Source organism: Panthera leo, chromosome C1 (genome assembly GCF_018350215.1).
Source record: "Panthera leo isolate Ple1 chromosome C1, P.leo_Ple1_pat1.1, whole genome shotgun sequence".
NCBI lineage: Eukaryota > Metazoa > Chordata > Mammalia > Carnivora > Felidae > Panthera > Panthera leo.
In genome coordinates, this window is record NC_056686.1 from 1,735,490 (window position 1) to 1,754,416 (window position 18,927).

At 62.4% G+C, this 18,927-nt stretch overlaps 1 protein-coding gene and 1 long non-coding RNA gene across 2 annotated transcripts in view; one reads left to right on the forward strand and one right to left on the reverse strand.

The window, feature by feature from the left end:
- PRDM16 (PR/SET domain 16) overlaps positions 1 to 18,927 on the forward strand; it is a 312,421-nt gene that overhangs the window by 127,949 nt on the left and 165,545 nt on the right. The gene's annotated exons all lie outside the window — the stretch shown is intronic.
- Positions 13,517 to 16,009, reverse strand: LOC122227289. Its single transcript, XR_006205954.1, has 3 exons — positions 15,436 to 16,009; positions 14,884 to 14,935; positions 13,517 to 14,149 (listed from the first exon to the last, which is right to left on the reverse strand). It is a non-coding gene; the product is annotated as an uncharacterized LOC122227289 (long non-coding RNA).

An 18,927-nucleotide genomic window follows, 5' to 3' on the forward strand; every position in this document is an offset into this window, starting at 1 on the left:
GCCCAGAAACCAGATTGACTGGCCACAGTGCTAAATTACTCACACAAGACACACATTGTCTGCCATGCCAGCTCCCGGAGGACCTGCTTTCTCTTTCTTTCCCCTCGGAGCTGGGGCGGGGGAAGGGGTCCGAGCGTGGGAGGAGAGGCCAGGGGCTGGCGTGCCTTTGGTAGGGGCAGGATCATCTTCGGGGAACGGAGAGAGGCAGAAGTTAATTATTACCCAGGGCTGTCTGCGGTGTTCGGGAACAGGACGATAAAATTCTCCCAGAGCCCGGCCGCAGCTTTGCACCCGGGAGATTCGGTTCAAGATAATGTCCCATGGGAGTTAATAACTGAACAGGCCCAGGAGAGGGCCGGCTCTGACATTGCTTCTCAAGGCAACCGTAACCAACCGCCGCGGCCCGTTACCGTCCAGCACCCTGGGCGGGTGCGTGAGTGCGCGTTGGGGGGTATCACCTCCACGCCGTGGGAGAGCCTTGGGTGGGTCCCCCCCAGAAAAGCCACGTCTCCTCTGGGCTTCAGGACCTCGGGATCCATGGGGTCAGGGTAGAATGAGGATCCAGCTGACGGGGGCTCCTCGGGGAAATAAGGAGGCAGTCACGCTGGCCACAGATGTTTGGCGCTGAGGTAATAATGAACGTCTCTTGAAACCCATTGACCACGTAACCTCAGACAATAAAAGCCTCCGGGTAGCTCTTGGAGGACAGGCTTGCCTACATCTCCAGACACGAGCCTCGTTTTGAGCAGACGGTCCTTCCGCGCCCACGGGAGCTGGGGGTGAAAGCGCTCTGTTCCCTGAGCTCAGCCCACGCCGGCTCCCCATCCGCAGGGCCTTCCTCCCCGCGTCGCTGTCGTTCTAGATCCTACCGTTCTCCCAGCCCGTGCAAACGGGGCTTCTTCCAGGAAGTGTCCTCGGGGCTGTGGAGCCACAGGGGGTGTGTGCCGAGGCTGTGCTGTGACCCGGTCCAGGTGCACCCGCGGGGCCGGTCCGGGAGGCACCGTCAGGCGTCCTCTGTGACCTCTGCCTCCGGTCAGCTCATCGGGCGTTAGACCAGGTCACGCAGGGCCTGGAGCAGCTCGGCGGGCGAGCAGCTGGAGGGGGCCGAGAGAGCTGGGACCAGCTATAGGTCCCGGGACCCGGGGCCTCAGGAGCACCTGGCCCGACCGTGCTTGGATCCTGCTGCGCACCTGGGCTGGTTCTCTGCCACCCGAGGGGCAGAGGTGCCCCCCGGAATGGTCTAGAAGAGGCCAGCCTCGGAAGTGGTTCTCGTCAGTGCCAGGCAAGGAGGCTGCTCAGTCCCCCGGTGGCCCCTGGGGTGTCCGGGACCAAGAGAGCTCGGTGATGCTGGCGATGGAAGGAGCTCCACGGAGGCCAGGCAGATGGCAATGCCGAGCCAGAGGCAGTGTGGAGGCACGGGGGCCCAGGCTCCACCTGCGTGGGGAGGGGCCCTGCTCTCCTCCCCGAGGGACAGGCTGCCTGGGCAGGAAAGGGCAGCCAGCTCGGGATGACCGTCAGCACCCAGCAAAGCCGGCTGCCGTCAGCCTGCGGGCGCTCAGTGCCAGGACACTCGCCGTGCACGGTCGAGTCAGGCAGACCACGTGCGGGGACCAGGCAGCGCCCCAGCAGGGACGGTTAGGTGAGGGACTGTGGTCGTCGGGCCAGGTCCGGCCCTGGAAGCCCGGCTGGCCACGGCTGATGTCTGCGTCGGACCCACCGTGCACAACTCTGGCACAGAAGGAGACATGGGAGAAAGTTCTGGCAGGCCCCGCCGCCTTTGCCACACTCCGGTCTGTAAGGAAACAGCCTCTAGGCTCAGGAAGCAGAGGCCTGGACTCGGGTCCAGGTTCTGGTGCACTGTGGCCTCAGACAAGGCACCTAACCTCTCTGAGCATCTGCCTCAAAGCGTGAGGGAGGGGACCCACCCGGCCCGCGCACGTGGGACCTCACGGACAAGATGTGAACGGGTGCCAGGGTGTGTTGTCTTTGTGCAGACGAGGAAGGAGGCCGAGTCCCCTGTCCCAAGCGGGCCCTGCCTGGGACACGGTGTTTTCTCCAGTCGAAACAGAGTTAGGGCCAGGCCGTCGGTCATGGAAAAGTCTCCATCTGCCATGCTCACAGCACCGCTCCCGAGGCACAGAGGTGCTCGTGGGTCCCCTTCCTGCCGGGCCCTGAGCTGTGCAGACCCTGTACACGGGGGGGACACACGCATGCACACGAGTACACGTTTGTGTGCACACACATACACACTCGCGTGGACACACACGTACACGCCCGCGTGGACACTCACACCTTCACACCCAGCGTGCACACTCACACGTACACACACTCGCGTGGATGCACACATGCACGCACCCACATGGACACACACCCACCTGGACACACACGTACACACCCAGCGTGGACGCTCACATGCACACACCCAGCGTGCACACTCACACGTGCATACCCAGCGTGGATGCACACATGCACACACCCACCTGGACACACATGTACACACCCAGCGTGGACACTCACACGTACACACACTCGTGTGGACGCACACACGTACACACACCAGCATGGACGTAGGCGCTTGTGCACACAGAACGCATGCCCTCTCACGCACACACACTCGCATGTGCGTGCAGGCACACATAAGTTCACTCTTCTCTCAGAGTCCCAGGACCTGGAGACCCTCAGAGGTGACCTGCTGTGACGTAGGCTCAGGAAAAGCCCGAGAGGCTGGAATGTGGCACCAGAAGCCTCCGGAAGCTGGCTGGCCATGCTTCTGCTCCCTGCACCCCAGAACACGCACTGCTCCCCGACAGAGGCCCACAGACCCGGCGCTGGCACCGTGGGAGGGAAGGGAGGGCCGTCTCAGGTGCACTCACAGGGCTGGGCGTCCGTGGCAGGAGCCGTGACCTCGAGCGCGGGTCCCATCGGGCCCATCCCCCGACAAAGCAAATTGCCCAGAGGAAGAGACCTACCTGCCCCCAGGCCTGCTGGCCCCCGCTCGGGAGGCCAGGCCAGGGATGTGCTTCCCTGGGCTCCTCCCCTTCCTGAGGACAAGCCTCTGCCCCTCCCCCATCAGCGCTTTGTCAGGAGTCTCTCCCTCCTGGCCGGGCTTCCGGTGGTGGCCCCTGTCGGGTCGTGCCCGCGGACAGCGCTGCCTCATGCCAGCGCCCCAGCAAGTGTGCCTTGCTCCCCAGCTCCCGTGCAGGGCAGGGCCTGCTGCGTGCCCTGGCTGTCCTCCGGGTCACCGGGAGACTCCACCAACATTGAAGCCAGGGCCCGAACCCGTGACGGGTGGCGGGCCTGGACACCGGCATTTCGCAAGGCCTCCGGGCGTTTCCAACGTGCGGCCGGAGCCGGGGACGGGGACCGGAGCCCCACCCGCAGCACCGTGGCCACACTCCGTCCTCTGTCTTTTCCGCGCACGCCTGCCCTCCCTCGGCCGATGGTTTCCACGCCCTGAAGTTTACGCATTTTGCCCCCAAAGGGGACCGGAGAAAGTGTGCGGCCAGCTCGCCCTGCCACGCAGCCCCGGAAGGCCTGCTCCCAGCTCGGGGGCGTTCAGACGGGCAGACGGACGGCGTGTGTGGGGCCTGTGCGGGGCGGCTGCCTGGGACCACCGGCCCGGGGGCGCACCGTGTCCTGGGAGTGAGCTGACACAGCCCAGATGACTCTCCCTGTCTCCACCGCCACCAAAATAAAGGCCTCTTTCTCCTGTTAGGGAATTATCACCTGGCTGTAGCCGGGGTAGAGCTAATCACGGCGTGGATTAGGGAGCCGTATCGATCTTCGCGGTGAGCAAACACCGCCTGAGCCGAGCGCCTCTTATCTTCTGATACAGGAGGTGCTGATGAGCCGAAGTCCACCCTTTGTCCCGGCTCCGTCCCGGCCCCGTGGGGTGGCACTTCCCCCACAGCCGTGCCAGCACCACACATTTTGTTTTAAATGGTGACAAGAGGGAGAAAGACCTTCCGGCCATCAAGGTTCTCGGCATTAAATCCAGGGTAAATCTGCTTGGGTTTGGGTTTTTTTTCCCCCCCCTTTAGATCAAATTGAACTCCTGCAAAGCTCGCTTCCCCTCTCTCGGGCCGCAGGGAAATACCCATCAATTTGAATATTTGGAGCACATAGAAATAATCACCACCTCAGGAGCGAATTTCTCAGTAAATCACGGGCCTGGTGCCGAGTGTCACGCGGGCCCGGCGTCCGGCGCGCTCAGCCGTGGCCGCGGCCGCGGACCGTGCGACCGGAGTAAGGAGCCGACCCCGGCCTCGCGGCCCCGGGCCCCCTGTCGCATCGCTTTCCTCAGCCCGTGAACGGATGAGAGAGAACGCCGGGTTTCCAACCCCACCCCCTTTCGCAAATATTAAGATAAACGGTATCGCTTTCGAAAATTTAAAATATAATAGGAAATCCATTCTCCAATTCACCAATCAAGGGATTTGTCTTTCAGGGAAGCTCTTATGGCAGAGAGAGAGGCAGTAATACATCAGCCCGTTCTGCCCCTCAAATAGATAATCAATTTCCCTGAAAGCATCAATAATCAGAGTGGACATTTATGGCCCCTCGGATGGTTTATCTCTGGGGCTGGGGACGGCAGGGCCGTGACGAATACCAAATCTGCCAGGGAACACAATTAAATGCTGGACGGATAAAGGATTTTATATTGTGCACCAAAAAAAGCAATCAAATTCATAATTGAACTCCATTGCATGAAATCAGGTAGAAATAAATATAACAGCCTAAACATATCGCTTGAGTCCCCGTGTTATAGGTCAGGCAAGAGTGTTGCCAAGACTCCATTTCTTTATCCCCGTGGGGGCCGTCGCCTGCCCCTTTCCCGAGTGACCCAGGCTGCACGTGGCCCACGGCGGCCCCCCCCCCCCCCCCCGCACCTGCCCTTCTCCCGTGGGCAGAGCACACGCTCTGTCTGCCTTGGCTCACCTAGCGCCTGCATCAGCCAGGCCCCCGGGGACCGGGAGGCCGACGAGTTAAGCCTGCGGGTAGCTGGGCTCCACGGGACTAGAGAGCGAGCTCGGCTGCCCTCCTGGGGGGGGAGCCCCTTACCACCGGGGCAAGCGGGGGCCCGCCTCGAGATGACCCTGAGCTGGCCCAGCTAGAATGCTGGGAGAGAGACTGTAAAAATCACGACCTGGGGATTCTCGTCTCTGGAGAGTTTGCTCCTTGCCGTCAGGCCATCAGGCACAGCATCTCAGGGGCTCTGGGCTCGGGGTGGGGTGCTCTGGGTCAGAGCAAAAGGCCGGTAAGGCCAAAGGGTAATCACTTCCGCAGCTGGTCACTGGGTTTCCCCTGGGTGGGGGGAGAGTTGTGTGTCGGGGGGACACCGTTAGTTGCTGGGGGGGAGTCGTGTGTTGCGGGGACATCATTAGTTCTGGGGGGGGAGTAGCATGTGGAAGGGAACAATGTTAGTTCCTGGGGGGGGAGTCGTGTGTCATGGGGACACCGTTAGTTCCTGGTGGGGGGTCGTGTGTTGTGGGGACACCGTTAGTTGCTGGGGGGAGGTCGTGTGTTGTGGGGACACCGTTAGTTGCTGGGGGGGAGTCGTGTGTCGTAGGGACATCGTTAGTTCCTAGGGGGGGAGTCGTGTGTCGTGGGGACACCGTTAGTTGCTGGGGGGGGGAGTTGTCTGTGGGGGGGACACTGCTAGTGCCTGGGGGGGGAGTCGTGTGTTGTGGGGACACCGTTAGTTGCTGGGGGGGAGTCGTGTGTCGTGGGGACATCGTTAGTTCCTAGGGGGGGAGTCGTGTGTCGTGGGGACACCGTTAGTTGCTGGGGGGGGAGTTGTCTGTGGGGGGGACACTGCTAGTGCCTGGGGGGGGAGTCGTGTGTCATGGGAACACCATTAGTTGCTGGGGGGGAGTCGTGTGTCCTGGGGACACCGTTAGTTCCTGGGGGGGAATCGTGTGTTGTGGGGACACTGTTAGTTCCTGGGGGGGGGGAGTTGTGTGTGGGGGGGACACCATTAGTTCCTGGGGGGGGGAGTTGTGTGGGGGGGGGACACCGTTAGTTGCTGGGGGGGAGTCGTGTGTCGTGGGGACATCGTTAGTTCCTAGGGGGGGAGTCGTGTGTTGTGGGGACACCGTTAGTTGCTGGGGGGAAGTCGTGTGTCGTGGGGACATCGTTAGTTCCTAGGGGGGGAGTCGTGTGTTGTGGGGACACCGTTAGTTGCTGGGGGGGAGTCGTGTGTCGTGGGGACATCGTTAGTTCCTAGGGGGGGAGTCGTGTGTCGTGGGGACACCGTTAGTTGCTGGGGGGGGAGTTGTCTGTGGGGGGGACACTGCTAGTGCCTGGGCGGGGAGTCGTGTGTCATGGGAACACCATTAGTTGCTGGGGGGGAGTCGTGTGTCCTGGGGACACCGTTAGTTCCTGGGGGGGAATCGTGTGTTGTGGGGACACTGTTAGTTCCTGGGGGGGGGGGAGTTGTGTGTGGGGGGGACACCATTAGTTCCTGGGGGGGGGAGTTGTGTGTGTGGGGGACACCGTTAGTTCCTGGGGGGGGAGTCGTGTGTCATGGGGACACCGTTAGTTCTGGGGGGGGAGTCGTGTGTCGTGGGGACACCGTTAGCTCCGGGGGGGAGTTGTGTGTGGGGGGGAAACCGTTAGTTCCTGGGGGGGACGTCGTGTGTCGTGGGGAGACCGTTAGTTGCTTGGGGGGAGTCATGTGTCGAGGGGACACCATTAGTTCCTGGCGGGGGGAGTCATGTGTCAGGGGGACACCATTAGTTCTTGGGGGGGGGAGTTGTGTGTGGGGGGACACCATTAGTTCCTGGGGGAGAGTCATGTGTCGTGGGGACACCGTTAGTTCTGGGGGGGGAGTCGTGTGTCGTGGGGACACCGTTAGCTCTGGGGGGGAGTTGTGTGTGTGGGGGACACCGTTAGTTCCTGGGGGGGATGTCGTGTGTCGTGGGGAGACCGTTAGTTGCTGGGGGGGGGAGTCATGTGTCGGGGGGACACCATTAGTTCCTGGGGGGGGGAGTCATGTGTCAGGGGGACACCATTAGTTCCTGCGGGGGGGTTGTGTTGGGGGACACCGTTCGGTCCCGTGCAGGTCTGCGTGGGCTAGGTGAACCTGATTTTCCAAAGAGCCTTGAAAAATGTTAGCGTTTAAGGTCACATACACTTGGCAAAATATGGCTTTTAGTTTGGAAGGGAAAAAGGCATAAAGGGCATTTTGGACACAAAATAGCTCTTTAAAACAGCATTTTGATGAGTTAAGTATAAATAAATCAGAAACACACGGATTTCATTTCCTTTAAAATACCCGCGGGCTCAAACACTAGCGGGAAAAGTGCCTGGCAAACGGTGGTTTGGGATTTTGACAAACCCAGATATTTTGAAGAGGTTTCTGAAATGTTTGCAGCCAGGGTCTCCTCGCCCGTCCCGCCTCCCGTGAGCACCGCGCGGGCTCCTCCCGTCTGCCCCGGCCGATGGGCACACGCACGCACGGGGAGAATCAGGAAAGACGATGCTTTCAGGCGTACAGATCTGAACTTTCCTTTGACACGGAACGGAAAAAAAAAGAAACAAAAAAACAACGAGAATCCTACTCGAAGGAGGCGGAAAAAGGCTGAGTCCAAAATGGGCACCGGAACAAAGTCGGCATCTGGACTCAAAGTGGGAAACCCAGGCGCGGCCCCCCGAAGTGTCTGATCGCCAAGGACAGGCTCCCAGAGCACAGACAAGCCCCAGGGACAGCCAGACGTGTGGGCAGGGCGCAGACACGGCCATCGACCCTCAAGGGCCACCTTTTTCCCTCTGGAGGAGCCGAGCGCATTTGGTGGGGGTGATTCTCCCGCGTCCGTGCCGCAGGGGTGAGAGCCATAACCAGCCTGGATCCCTGCGGTGGCCCCTTCCAGGACAAGGCTTGGCCTGCGGAGTGGGGACAGTGCCAGGCGGGTGGGCAGGTTCAAGGACGTGTCGTGAAACGGCGGCTGCCTCCTTCAGGCGGCTCAGGTGCTAGGAACCGGGGCCAGACGGCCTTCCTTCCCGTCCAGAACCAGGGACGGCTGGCAGGGGGTCGTCGGGGGAACCCCTGTTCCGAGTGTGCTAAGCCTCCTGATGAACAAAATACATACAAATAAAGCAAAACAAGAGTAGGGGGACCAAAAAGTTGGCTGACCAAAAAGCAGGGGGAGGGGGTGGGCTGAGACTCACAGAGCATAGTCCGCGGTTTTATAGGCCAGTAGGACTGTCCCGCGGGCAAAGCAGAAGGGCCCCAGTCACGTCGTGCTGCGGTCACTTCCAACACGGGCTCTCCCGGCGGACGTCCCGCAGCCCGATCATTCCGACGAGGCCGCAGCCGGCTCTGGGGGTGGATGCGCTGTGCACACACGCGGCCCGCAGCCCGAAGGTCTTATCTAGAACATCTGGCCCCGTGGAGGCCGTCTTCGCGTCTCCGAAACCTAACTGCTCGCTCAGAGACGTAAACAGAAAAGCTGCCTGGAGGAGGACCGCCCTGAGACATCTTTCCCCACAATGTTCCTTTTGGCGTCCGATTAGAAAAAAAAACTTGCAATCAATCCTCAAAGTTGGATTTTTTTGATTTTCTGCAGAATTGGGCTCGGAGTGTTTAATAACCAGGTTCCTCACTGCTTGGCCTCTCAGTTTATAATAAAAATAAACATCTCCCGTCCTGATGTAGCAGGCCAGGCCAGCAGCCGAGAGGAGCAGCGCGGGCGCACTTGAACTCCACACACGCGAACCTCGGCGCCCGCGCAGAGCCAGGTCCCGGGCGGGACCCCAGGGATGGAGTGTGTCCCCCGCTGATCGGTGAGCACTTCACTTAATTGTGTGGTGCTGTTCCAATCATAGGCCAACGCCTTTCTCTTTAAGACCAAGACGGGACAAAGCCTCAAATTACTAATTACGCGAATACAGTGTCTTTTGCTAATTGGATTGGTTAACGTCAGTTAACAAGGCACTTTAAGGACAGGGATGTGGTATGAAAGAGGCAATTCATACGTTTCATAATAGGCTAATAACTGTCAGTGATGAGTAATCAGCCACGGTCGCATGTGCCCACCGACCGACCCACCGTCGGACTGTCTCTCCGGGTCTTGGGACGCCTGCGACAAACTCCGTCCCGGGAGCGCACGGGGCCGTGAGGCCTGCAGCCCCGCCAGGGCTCGGCGGTGCACGGGGACCACAGCCCCGGTGGCTGCCTGCACAGCCTGCCCGCCAAAGACAGAGTGAAGCCCCGTTATGTCCATTATTTATGAAGGAGCCTCTGGTTAAGCGGTCAGGAAGGGGAACCGGAGTCCCGCGTCCTTGTCCTGAGGCCAGAGGCTTGGCTGTTTTACTCAGTGACCCTGGGCAAGCTCCTTGACCTTTGCCGGCCCCAGTCAACTCAGCTGGAAAATTGGGTAAAAAGATTGTGGTGTCTTTCAGGCGTGAGCTGCTGAGCAGAGGTGCTCGGGGAGGCAGGACTGTGACAGCGCAGAGCTCAGGGACGGACCGTGACGGGGTCTGCCGCTCGCTCTTATCGGCCGACGCCGAAAGGAGAACAGGACCCGTGGGCCCAAAAGTGGGCCCTGGAAACTGGATCGGGGCCCAGCTCTGGGAGCGGCTCGGTGAGGGCAACGGCCAAATCCCCTCGCTGGCCGCGGAAAGCCTCCTGCGGGCGGCTGTGTCCCGAGCTCTGGCTCCCGGGGGGGCTCTGAGCGCAGGTGCTGGCCTGGGGCCTCCTGCACTCCTCCTCCGGTTCTGTTTTGAGATGTGGCCTCTTGGCTACATCTGAGTTTTACAGTTTTATTCAAATAAACCTTTTTCCATTAGGGGAAAACAAGACAAAAAAAGAATCTCCCGCCAGGAGGCCGCCCCCGTGCTGGTGACGCTGGTCCAATCTGAGGACGTCCCTCCTCGAAGGAGAGCCCGGGGGAGGCCCTGTCCACGGCCACATGCACCGCCCCGGGGGACAGAAGCACAGAGTTTCCAGGGAAGGGAGGAAAACCCATGAAGGTCCGTGAATACGTTTGCCTTCGGAAACAAAACGTCTCAAGTGTGCAGTGGGGGACGGGCCCCCCAAATCTTCTGCTTTAACCTGCAACCCCCGGGCAGCCCCCACTGACAGGGTTCTACGGCGGATGCTTGAACCACAGGGGCTTGGCGGGCCCACTTATACGCGGGTTTTTTCCTCATTCAAGGCAGTGCGTTACGGTATTTCCTCTTCCCTGTGATTTTCTTAGTATCGTTTTCTTTCCTCTAGCGGACCTTATCGTAAGATCGTACGACACGATGCACGTAACACGCAAGCTCTGTGTAAACCGACTGTTTCGGTGACCGGTAGGGCTTCCGTCAACAGCAGGGTGTTAGTTAAGTTTGGGGAGGGGTCGAAAGTTATACTCAGCTTTTCGGGGGGCCGGCGCTCCCAGACCGCGTGTTTCTGAAGGGTCAACTGTGTCCGTTACGCACACGAATGTGCCGTCATGAAGCCCGCGAGGCCAAGCACAACACCCCACACCGGAGGTCAGAGAAGGGACCTTTTGTACCTCCCTGGACCGCCGTCCATTTCTGCGGGCAAAAGGGACGCTGTGGCAGCCGCCCGGGAAGAGGGGTCGTGGCCCAGCCGAGACGAGAGTCCAGGCAAAGGGTCAGCCAGAACGGGGGTCTCGTCTTGCTCTGCCTTCCCAGGGGCTCGTTCCAGAAGCTGGCCTTCGGGAGGGAATGGCGGGTCAAGCTGAGGCTTGACCGGGAGTCCAGGCGAGCGGTGTCCTTAGCGAAGCGTGGCGTCTTTGCCCAGGAGCCCGCCCACCCGGAACGCCGTCCCGCGCGTCTACCTGTCAGACCCTCGTCTGTTTACCCCGGCCGCCAGGGTCTCTGCCGCGTGGGGATGTCCCGGCGCACCTGCTCTCCCTCTCTCCCCCTCCCTTGTTCCCTCTCTCCTGGGGTGGGGCCATGCTGGCCTCCACACCCGCAGGCAGTGCTTTCACAGACCCTCCCGTGGCCCCCGCCTGGCACACTGCAGCTCGCGCTTCAGTCTTCGGAAAGAACAAACACATTATGCCATCGACCAAAATCCCCCAGCTCCGAGAATGGAGTCGGAGTCCGAGTCCAACTGCGTCCAAGAACATTTCTGAAAAGGCGGCCGATGTTCTCCCGAGGCTCTTTTTGCCCTGCACGGGCTGCGTGACCCAGCTTCCCTGGAAGCGGGTGTCCTGCCGGCCGGCTCAGGGGATCCTCCAAGAGACAGATGGCAGCGGCCCGCGGGTGCCCGGCTGTCTTCCCGTGCGCCCCCGCCCCCACCACGGCCCAGGGAGCCGCGTGTGCTCTGTGCTGCACTGTCCCCCCTGAGCTAATGGGGGTCATCTTCCTGAGTGCACCCCGCACACAGACGGTGACCTCGTCACATTAAACTGACAGGCGCACACACAGCCAGCGAGCATCCAGGGGCCGTCCACCCCCATCGGGGCTGCCGGGCTGCGGCAATCGCGTCCAGGCCGGCAGGCGCTCTTGCCGTGGTCTCCGGGCTCATCCGAGCGCCTTCCCGTCCAGATGCCTCCAGGGTCTGTGAACTCAGTGGCATGTTCCAGCTTCAGGGAAACCAGGACCACGGGGAGGAAGGAGGGAGGTGTGCACACTTTTCCTGGACGCAGGCCCCAGGACAGCGGTGGGGTTCAGAGCCGGTTCTCAGAACCGGGCAGGGTTCTCCTCTTCCTCAGACGGTGACACGGCCCCAGGACCTGCACACGTGCTGGCCACCTTTGCAGAGCAGGGCAAGGCGACGTGGGAGAAGACTGCACTGTGCGCAGGGGTGCGGGGGAAAAGCAGGGGCTTTGGCCTCTGTCTTTGGCCGGTACTCACCCTGCAGCTGCCTGTGAGGTGTTGCTGTGGCTGAGGCGGGACAGGCAGCGGTTGGGGCCGCAGGGTAACCCCCCCAGCCCACATCATCATGAAGTGAAATCGCCAGAGGACAGTTTGGGGGCCCGAGCTCCATAGCTGAGGATCCCCACCCAGACAGCTGCCTCCATCGGCACCTGCCGTGTGGTTCCTAATGTTCCAGCCGCTCTCTGGAAGGCGGTTTCAAGGCCACTCTCCAGAAGGCGGTTTCGAGGCTGCCAATTACAATAGCCTTCCAGGTCCCCAGATGTTACAAGGACAACCCCCCCGCCCCGAGGCGTCTGGGGATGAGCATGCGCCCCTGCCCCCGGAAGGGACCGTACCGCATCTCAGGGGAGGCCGAACACCCAGCGGAGCCCAGAGGCTGGAGGCAGAAACTCCAAGTGGCGGCTTGGGCCTCGCTTCGCGCCAACTTTGAGAGCCTCTCCCTGTCGGAAAACAGGCAGGGCCACAAAGAAAGAAAGGGAAATGAACAGAGCAGCTTCAGACTGCGTCCGATTTCACACCGACTTTCCCTGGTGGGAGGCTACAGCTGAGAATGCGCTCCCCGCGGTCCCCAGGCCGCGCGGCCGCAGCTGTCGGCAGGATCAGGTGTTCTTGGGAACTCTGCCCGCCGGGCTCGCTGGCCACCCCTCTCCCACCTGCCTGGAGGGTCCCCTCGTGGTGGCCGCAGACCTGGGGCATCGGAACTGAAAAACCTACGACGTTTCTTCCGCGTGGAGTCCTGCCTCGATGCTGGGCGTCCTCCACCCTGGGACAGGAGGGCGGCCTCTGCCCGTGCAAGCCTCTCGTTCCCACAGAATGTTCAGGAAGGCTTGTGCCTGCATCTGCGGCTTGCAGCTGGATGGGAGAGCTCCCATCTCCGTCCTCTGGGAAGCCGCGTCTGCCGCAGGCCCGGGGTCGGCGCGCTTCTCCTGTAAAAGGCCAGATGGGGCTCCGAGCCCGGGTTCTCTGTGCCGCTCCTGGGGCATTGCCCCGCTCCGCGAAGGTTCCGGAAGGGAGAGGGTGAGGCTGACGCTCCATGTTAGCCAGAAGCCCTCGAGGGCCCCAGGGTGGGAAGCAGTCCTCCAGGATTCCCCGTGGGCACCTCCGACCCCCGACCCTGAGCTGGAAATGCAGGAGGCTGGAGCCTTGCTGGTTCCACCTGCGCCCCCCCCTGCACCCCCCCAGCAAGCCTGGCCGCGGGGTTCCCGGCCTCGGGGGACAGTCGCGCGGATGCCGCTGGATTCCGAGCGCTGCCCATTTTTCACAGCGGATCAGCGCCGAGTTCCCCCACACAGCTGCTGCTGTAATTGGGTCCCGTTAGGAAGTGTGCGGTCTCGTCTGGTGGCCCTCTGCCTCCCCCGCCCCCACGCACGGGGGTCTCGAGTCAGCCCGGCAGCTGTGACCAAACACCCGGGCACTCGGGGCTCTGCCGCGAGGCCTCCTCCCCACAGATCGGGAACATTCTTTGTGGGAGACAAAGTCCGGCTCCTTTGCGTCACGCCCCCTCCCTGCCCCCAGCCCCCCACCGGGTCTCCGAATGGAGCCCGTCTTGAGGCCGTGTGACCCAGAGACTCAGCGCGGCCCGGCCCGAATCCCAGCCGCTCGTCAGCTGTGCCACGCCGCTCCGGCCACTCGGTCTCCCTGAGCTCAGCGTTCCCAGGGGCGGGTGGGGGACCCGGGGGCGGGAAGGTCAGGAGTGCAGACCGTTGTCTTTCTGGTTTCACCACCTTGCGAGGGTGCAGAATCCGACGGTGAGGGAGGGTCCACGATATTTGCCGACTGGATAGATGCGATAATTAAACAGCAAGGACGTGAGGCCAGGATTTGATGGGGGGAGAGGCCTTCTGTCCCCCACGTCGTCACCCCAAGGGGAGGGTGACGAGTGGTGGCTGTGAGCTGGTGCTCCGTCCTTCCGCAATCCCCGGGAAGCTCTGTCTGCCCCCATTTTTATGGGAATTGGAATTCGGTTCTGCTTTGAAATGTGGAGGGGTGATCTGGAGTCTCCCACCTTCCGATGACGAGAGCTTACCCCAAACCCCGGAGGGGTGGGAACTCCTAGCCCATGAGGAGCCTGAGTCCTGGGGGCTCCCCTGGGGAAGGGGCAAGTTCAACATCGGCCCAGCCCATCCCCCTGGACCTTGCGGCTTGGGGCTTCCCCACTAGCGTGTCTGGGCAGCCATCGCCTGGAGATCTGTGACCCCTTCGTACTCACGTATGATTATTAAGGATAATCTTAAGAAACACATTATCAGTAGGCAGGGTCAAGGTGAAGTGCGTTAATACGATTCTGTCGATACCCAGGCTGTTTCTGTAACTAAAGAGGGTTGAGGATAGGAGACAAATGTGCAGATAGAACCCATAACTCACTCCGTGATTTATTTTCCCCCTTGGGAGGCACTGAGGTGCCAAGTCCCCGGAGGGCTGCCCCAGAGTCCCCGAGGCGGCTTCTGGGACGGGCTGTCACGGAGACGTCCAGACGCAGCCCCGCCCGTTCCCTGGGGGGACACTGCCTGGCACCCAGCTCAGCACAGACGTGCACAGGGCTGTCAGTGAGTGCCTTCCGGAGCAAGGCGAGGCCGGCCCATGGGGGCCTCGGAGGACAAGTGTTCCAGACCTGCGTTGGGAGAGTCCCCTCGGGCTTGTCGTCCACAGAGCTGAGTGTTGATTTAAGGAAATGGAGAAATTAGCCCCAAAGCCACGTTGCGCCCTGTATGCACCGACACTCACCACGGACAAACACAATGTTCGCGGGCTGCCCGGAACATGAAAGAACATTCTAGAATATCTGGCCGGGCTATGTTAAGTGTCTGAGTGGCTGCTAAAGAATGGGGACAGGCACCTGTCAGCCCCCCCCCCACCACCCCGCTTTGTTTGTCTTGGCAAAGCCCGGAGCCCTCAGCTCTTTGAAGCTCTTGGAAAGGCTCGAATTAGGCATTTTCGTTAATTTATCTCCGTGTACCGGGGGCGTGTCGGACTCCCAGATGACCTAGGCCTGTGTGTGATAGTTGTGTGGGTTTTCTCTTTAGGGATCTTATCCCTCATACATACCTGCCTTCTGGGAGGGGGGCCTCCTGTGGGTCAAGCCTTGGTGGCTCTCCTCCTGCAGAGGGACCAAATGAGGGTCTCCTGGGACGGCGGCCTTTCGGTGCTCCACCCCAGACAGTCCCGGGCAACGAGACGCTGGTCCCCCTGCGTCGGGGGCGGATAGACACAGAGAGGCTGCCCCCTGGTATCGGGGCCTGGGAGGACCACCTCCGCTGGCGTGGCTCAGATCCACCGGGGCCCCCTCCTGTCCTCCACCTGGACATCAGAGGGGCTGTGCTCTGTGCCCCTCGGACCTTGCTGTCTGATGGCCAGGCACCTGCCCAGACGCCCAGCCTAGCAAGGGGAGACCCCCGCTCCTACATGGCACAGCTTCTAGGATAGCTGTATAGGCACCCAGCCCCCAAGATCACAGAGAATTGCCCTGGGCGTGGGGTCCGGGCCCCCCGCAGCGGGGATGACCTGGCTGCCCCCTCCCACCATCGGGCTGGCACTGGGGAGAGTGCCCGGGACAGCGTTTTGGTGAGCCCTCCACGAAGGGTTCCCACATTCACTCACCTGCTCACCTCTGTGGGGTCTGGGTTCTACAGCCGTTTCTGCTCCGGGACAACCACACCGGGGTCTCAGACCCTGCCCTTGACCTTAGCACCCACCTGATCCAGGGGGAGCAGGCAGACAGGGCAGCCAGTCGGGGAGATTTTGAGACCTGCACGTTCCCTTCTGTGTGCGCTCAGAGGGGCTGGGAAACATTCAGAGCGACGGAGGACAGTGAGTGAGACCACCGGGGGCCCCATAGAACCACCCACTTTCCGCAGCACAGGGGTGTGCGGTCTCCTCTGTCAGCCCCGCCCCCCAGGTCCCCCTCTGCAGGGTCCGCGACCTCCCAAATCCACACGGCTCCTTCCAGCTCGTGGCTTTTCTCCTCTTGAACCCGAGCGCTCGGAAGGAAGCCCGGGCGCCAGCTCCAGGAACCAGCAGCCCTGCGGAACTCTCTCCCCGTTTCCGGGGCGTGCGTGTCCAGTTCCTGGGCTTGGCTGTTGCTCGGCTCCTGGACGTGCCAGAGCTTCCCTTTCTGACGGCGGAAGTTATGACTTGTCATGAGTCATTGATTGGAAGTGCCACGCGTCCCCGGCTCTCGTGATTTACGTGCTCTTCCTCTGGGGACATCAATCTTCCGGAAGCAGGAGGAGGAAGCTGTCTGCCAGGGGCCATGTGCAGTGCTGGGCACACGTCTCCTCAGGACAAGGGCCTGCGAGGCCGCCCCGGGCCTGAACCTCAGCTCACAGCCCGGCAGAGAAGGGGCTCAGAACCTGATATTCCTGTGGGGTCGGCGGCCTCGTCCGGCCTGGTCGGTGTGGTCAGCACCCCGGCCAGGGCGCCCTCGCTGGCCTGTGCCACCAGCAAGTCCTCTCCGAGCCCAGAGCCCAGCCTGGCATAAAGCCGCAGCCAGGAAAGAAGGAAGGGGGCCTGTGGTATGGGAGCCCAGGGTCCTGTCCCGCTCCAAGCCGAGCCGCTTCTGCAGGGAGGGGGGCGGGGGGTGGCGGCCCGAGATCTGAGCTGCCCCGGGTACTTCGAGTGTCGCTTTTGGGAGGAGCCTCACGCTTGGCCTCACGGGCAATTCAGAGCCTTGGTCGGAAAGGCCCCAGTGCTCCAGAGGTTGGGATATGCTGAGCCGGGGGTCCCCTGTACCCTCTCATCTCTGAGCTTCTGTGGGAGGGTCGGTCCGGAGAGAGAAGGAGCCCCTGCAGACACCACAGCCCCCAGGGGAGGTGGTCAGCCCGAGGCCTGCCCCCAGCTCTGCCCGTGTCCCCGTGGCATTAGATGCAGGGGACAAAGCAAATCCCAGCTGGGGCAGGCCAGCGGCTGGCGGGAGTGAGGGGCAGGAGCTGTCACCCGGGGGCCTCTGTGGTTCTGGGCCACAGACCTGCTGTCCGCTCAGGGAGCATGTGCATGAGGTCAGCCAGGGAGCTGAACTGTTAACAAGGTGGCTTTGGGGGCGGGAGGGAGTGGGGGCTGGGCTGGTGGCATCGCCTTTCTCTCTCTGGGTCCTTTATCGGGAAGACGGGCGGTTGAGGGGCTGCGTCTCTGTCTGGGAGACCTGGGAGCGGAGGCCGGGCCGGTCCACGGCCGTGCTGCCTTCTGTCTTCCTTCGCCCCGTCCCGCCCTCCGACTGGGCCCTGTCCCACGGGCCCCCATCACCTGGATCTTGGCAGCCCGGGCTCACACCCCCTGTGCGGATGCGGGACGATGCGGGACGATGGCTCTGCCTCTGAGCTTCCCCCTCCCTTTCACGGAGAGACGACAACCCTTCCTAAGACGGCTGCTCCACGTCTTAATGTGTCACGTGAGACAGGTGTGCCGCCCGGCCCCGCCAGCCCTGGGTCCTCCTCTGTCCCCCTGTTGTCGTCCAGGCAGCCTCCGGTGGGTCCGCAGCTACTGGTGGGAACCAGGGGGCCCAGAAGCCTGAGCGCTGGCTGCCGGGAGCCCAGCATGGCAGGCCCACCTGCGGTGAACGGGGAAGACGCCCTGAGAGCGACTCAGAGCAGGCGTGTGGACTGCGGTCATGCAGGGACGGGGGGGCTGCGGTCACGGAGGGACGGGGGGGACTGCGGTCACGCAGGGACGGGGGGATTGCGGTTATGGAGGGACAGAGGGGACTGCAGTCAAGGAGGGAAAGGGGACTGCGGTCACGCAGGGACGGGACGCTGCGGTCATGCAGGGACGGAGGGGCTGCGGTCACGGAGGGACGGGGGGACTGCAGTCGTGCAGGGACAGGGGACGCTGCGGTCATGCAGGGATGGGGGGTTGCGGTCACACAAGGACAGTGGAACTGAGGTCACGCAGGGACGGGGAGGCTGTGGTCACACAGGGACGTGGGGGCTGCGGTCATGGAGGGACGGGGGGGCTGTGGTCATGGAGGGACGGGGGGACTGTGGTCACGGAGGGATGGGGGGATTGCGGTTATGGAGGGACAGAGGGGACTGCAGTCAAGGAGGGAAGGGGGACTGCGGTCACGCAGGGACAGGAGACGCTGCGGTCACGGAGGGATGGGGGGGTTGTGGTCATGGAGGGACGAGGGGAACTGTGGTCACGCAGGGATGGGGGGGCTGTGGTCACGAAGGGACGGGGGGATTGTGGTCGTGGAGGGACGGGGGGACTGTGGTCACACAGGGATGGGGGGACTGCGGTCATGCAGGGATGGGGGGTTGCGGTCACACAGGGACGGGGGTTGGGGTCATGGAGGGATGGGGGGACTGAGGTCACGCAGGGACGGTGGGACTGCGGTCATGCAGGGACCGGGGGGACTGAGGTCACGCAGGGACAGGGGGCTGCAGTCATGGAGGGGCAGGGGGCTGCGGTCACGCAAGGACAGGAGGGCTGCGGTCACGCAGGGACGGGGGAACTGAGGTCACGCAGGGACGGGGGGGACTGCGGTCACAGAGGGACGGGGGGTTGCGGTCATGCAGGGATAGGGGGGTTGCGGTCACAGAGGGACGGGGGGGGCTGCAGTCACGCAGGGACGGGGGGTTGCGGTCATGGTGGGACGGGGGGGTTGTGGTCATGGAGGGATGGGGGTTTGTGGTCATGCAGGGACGGGGGGTGCGGTCATGGACGGACGTGGGGGCTACAGTCATGGAGGGACGGGGGGACTGCAGTCACGCAGGGACGGGAGGTTGCGGTCACGCAGGGACGGGGGGGCTGCGGTCACGCAGGGACGGGGGATTGCGATCACGCAGGGACAGGGGGACTGCGGTCACGGAGGGACGGGGGTTGCGGTCATGAAGGGATGGGGGGTTGCAGTCACGGAGGGCCTGGGGGGGTTGCGGTCACACAGGGCCGGGGAGCTGCGGTCACGGAGGGACAGGGGGGCTGCGGTCACGCAGGGACATAGAGGTCAATATGAAACTGTGCCCTGCAGCCCCTCCTTCCTCCCCTGCTCCCTGCCCTGCTCCCATCTGTCCAGATTCGCACTCGAGGACACACACCGCGAGCCCCCGGGGCCTTTCCAGGCCTGGTCGCCCCCCCTCCGCCACTTTCTGAGGGTGCTCA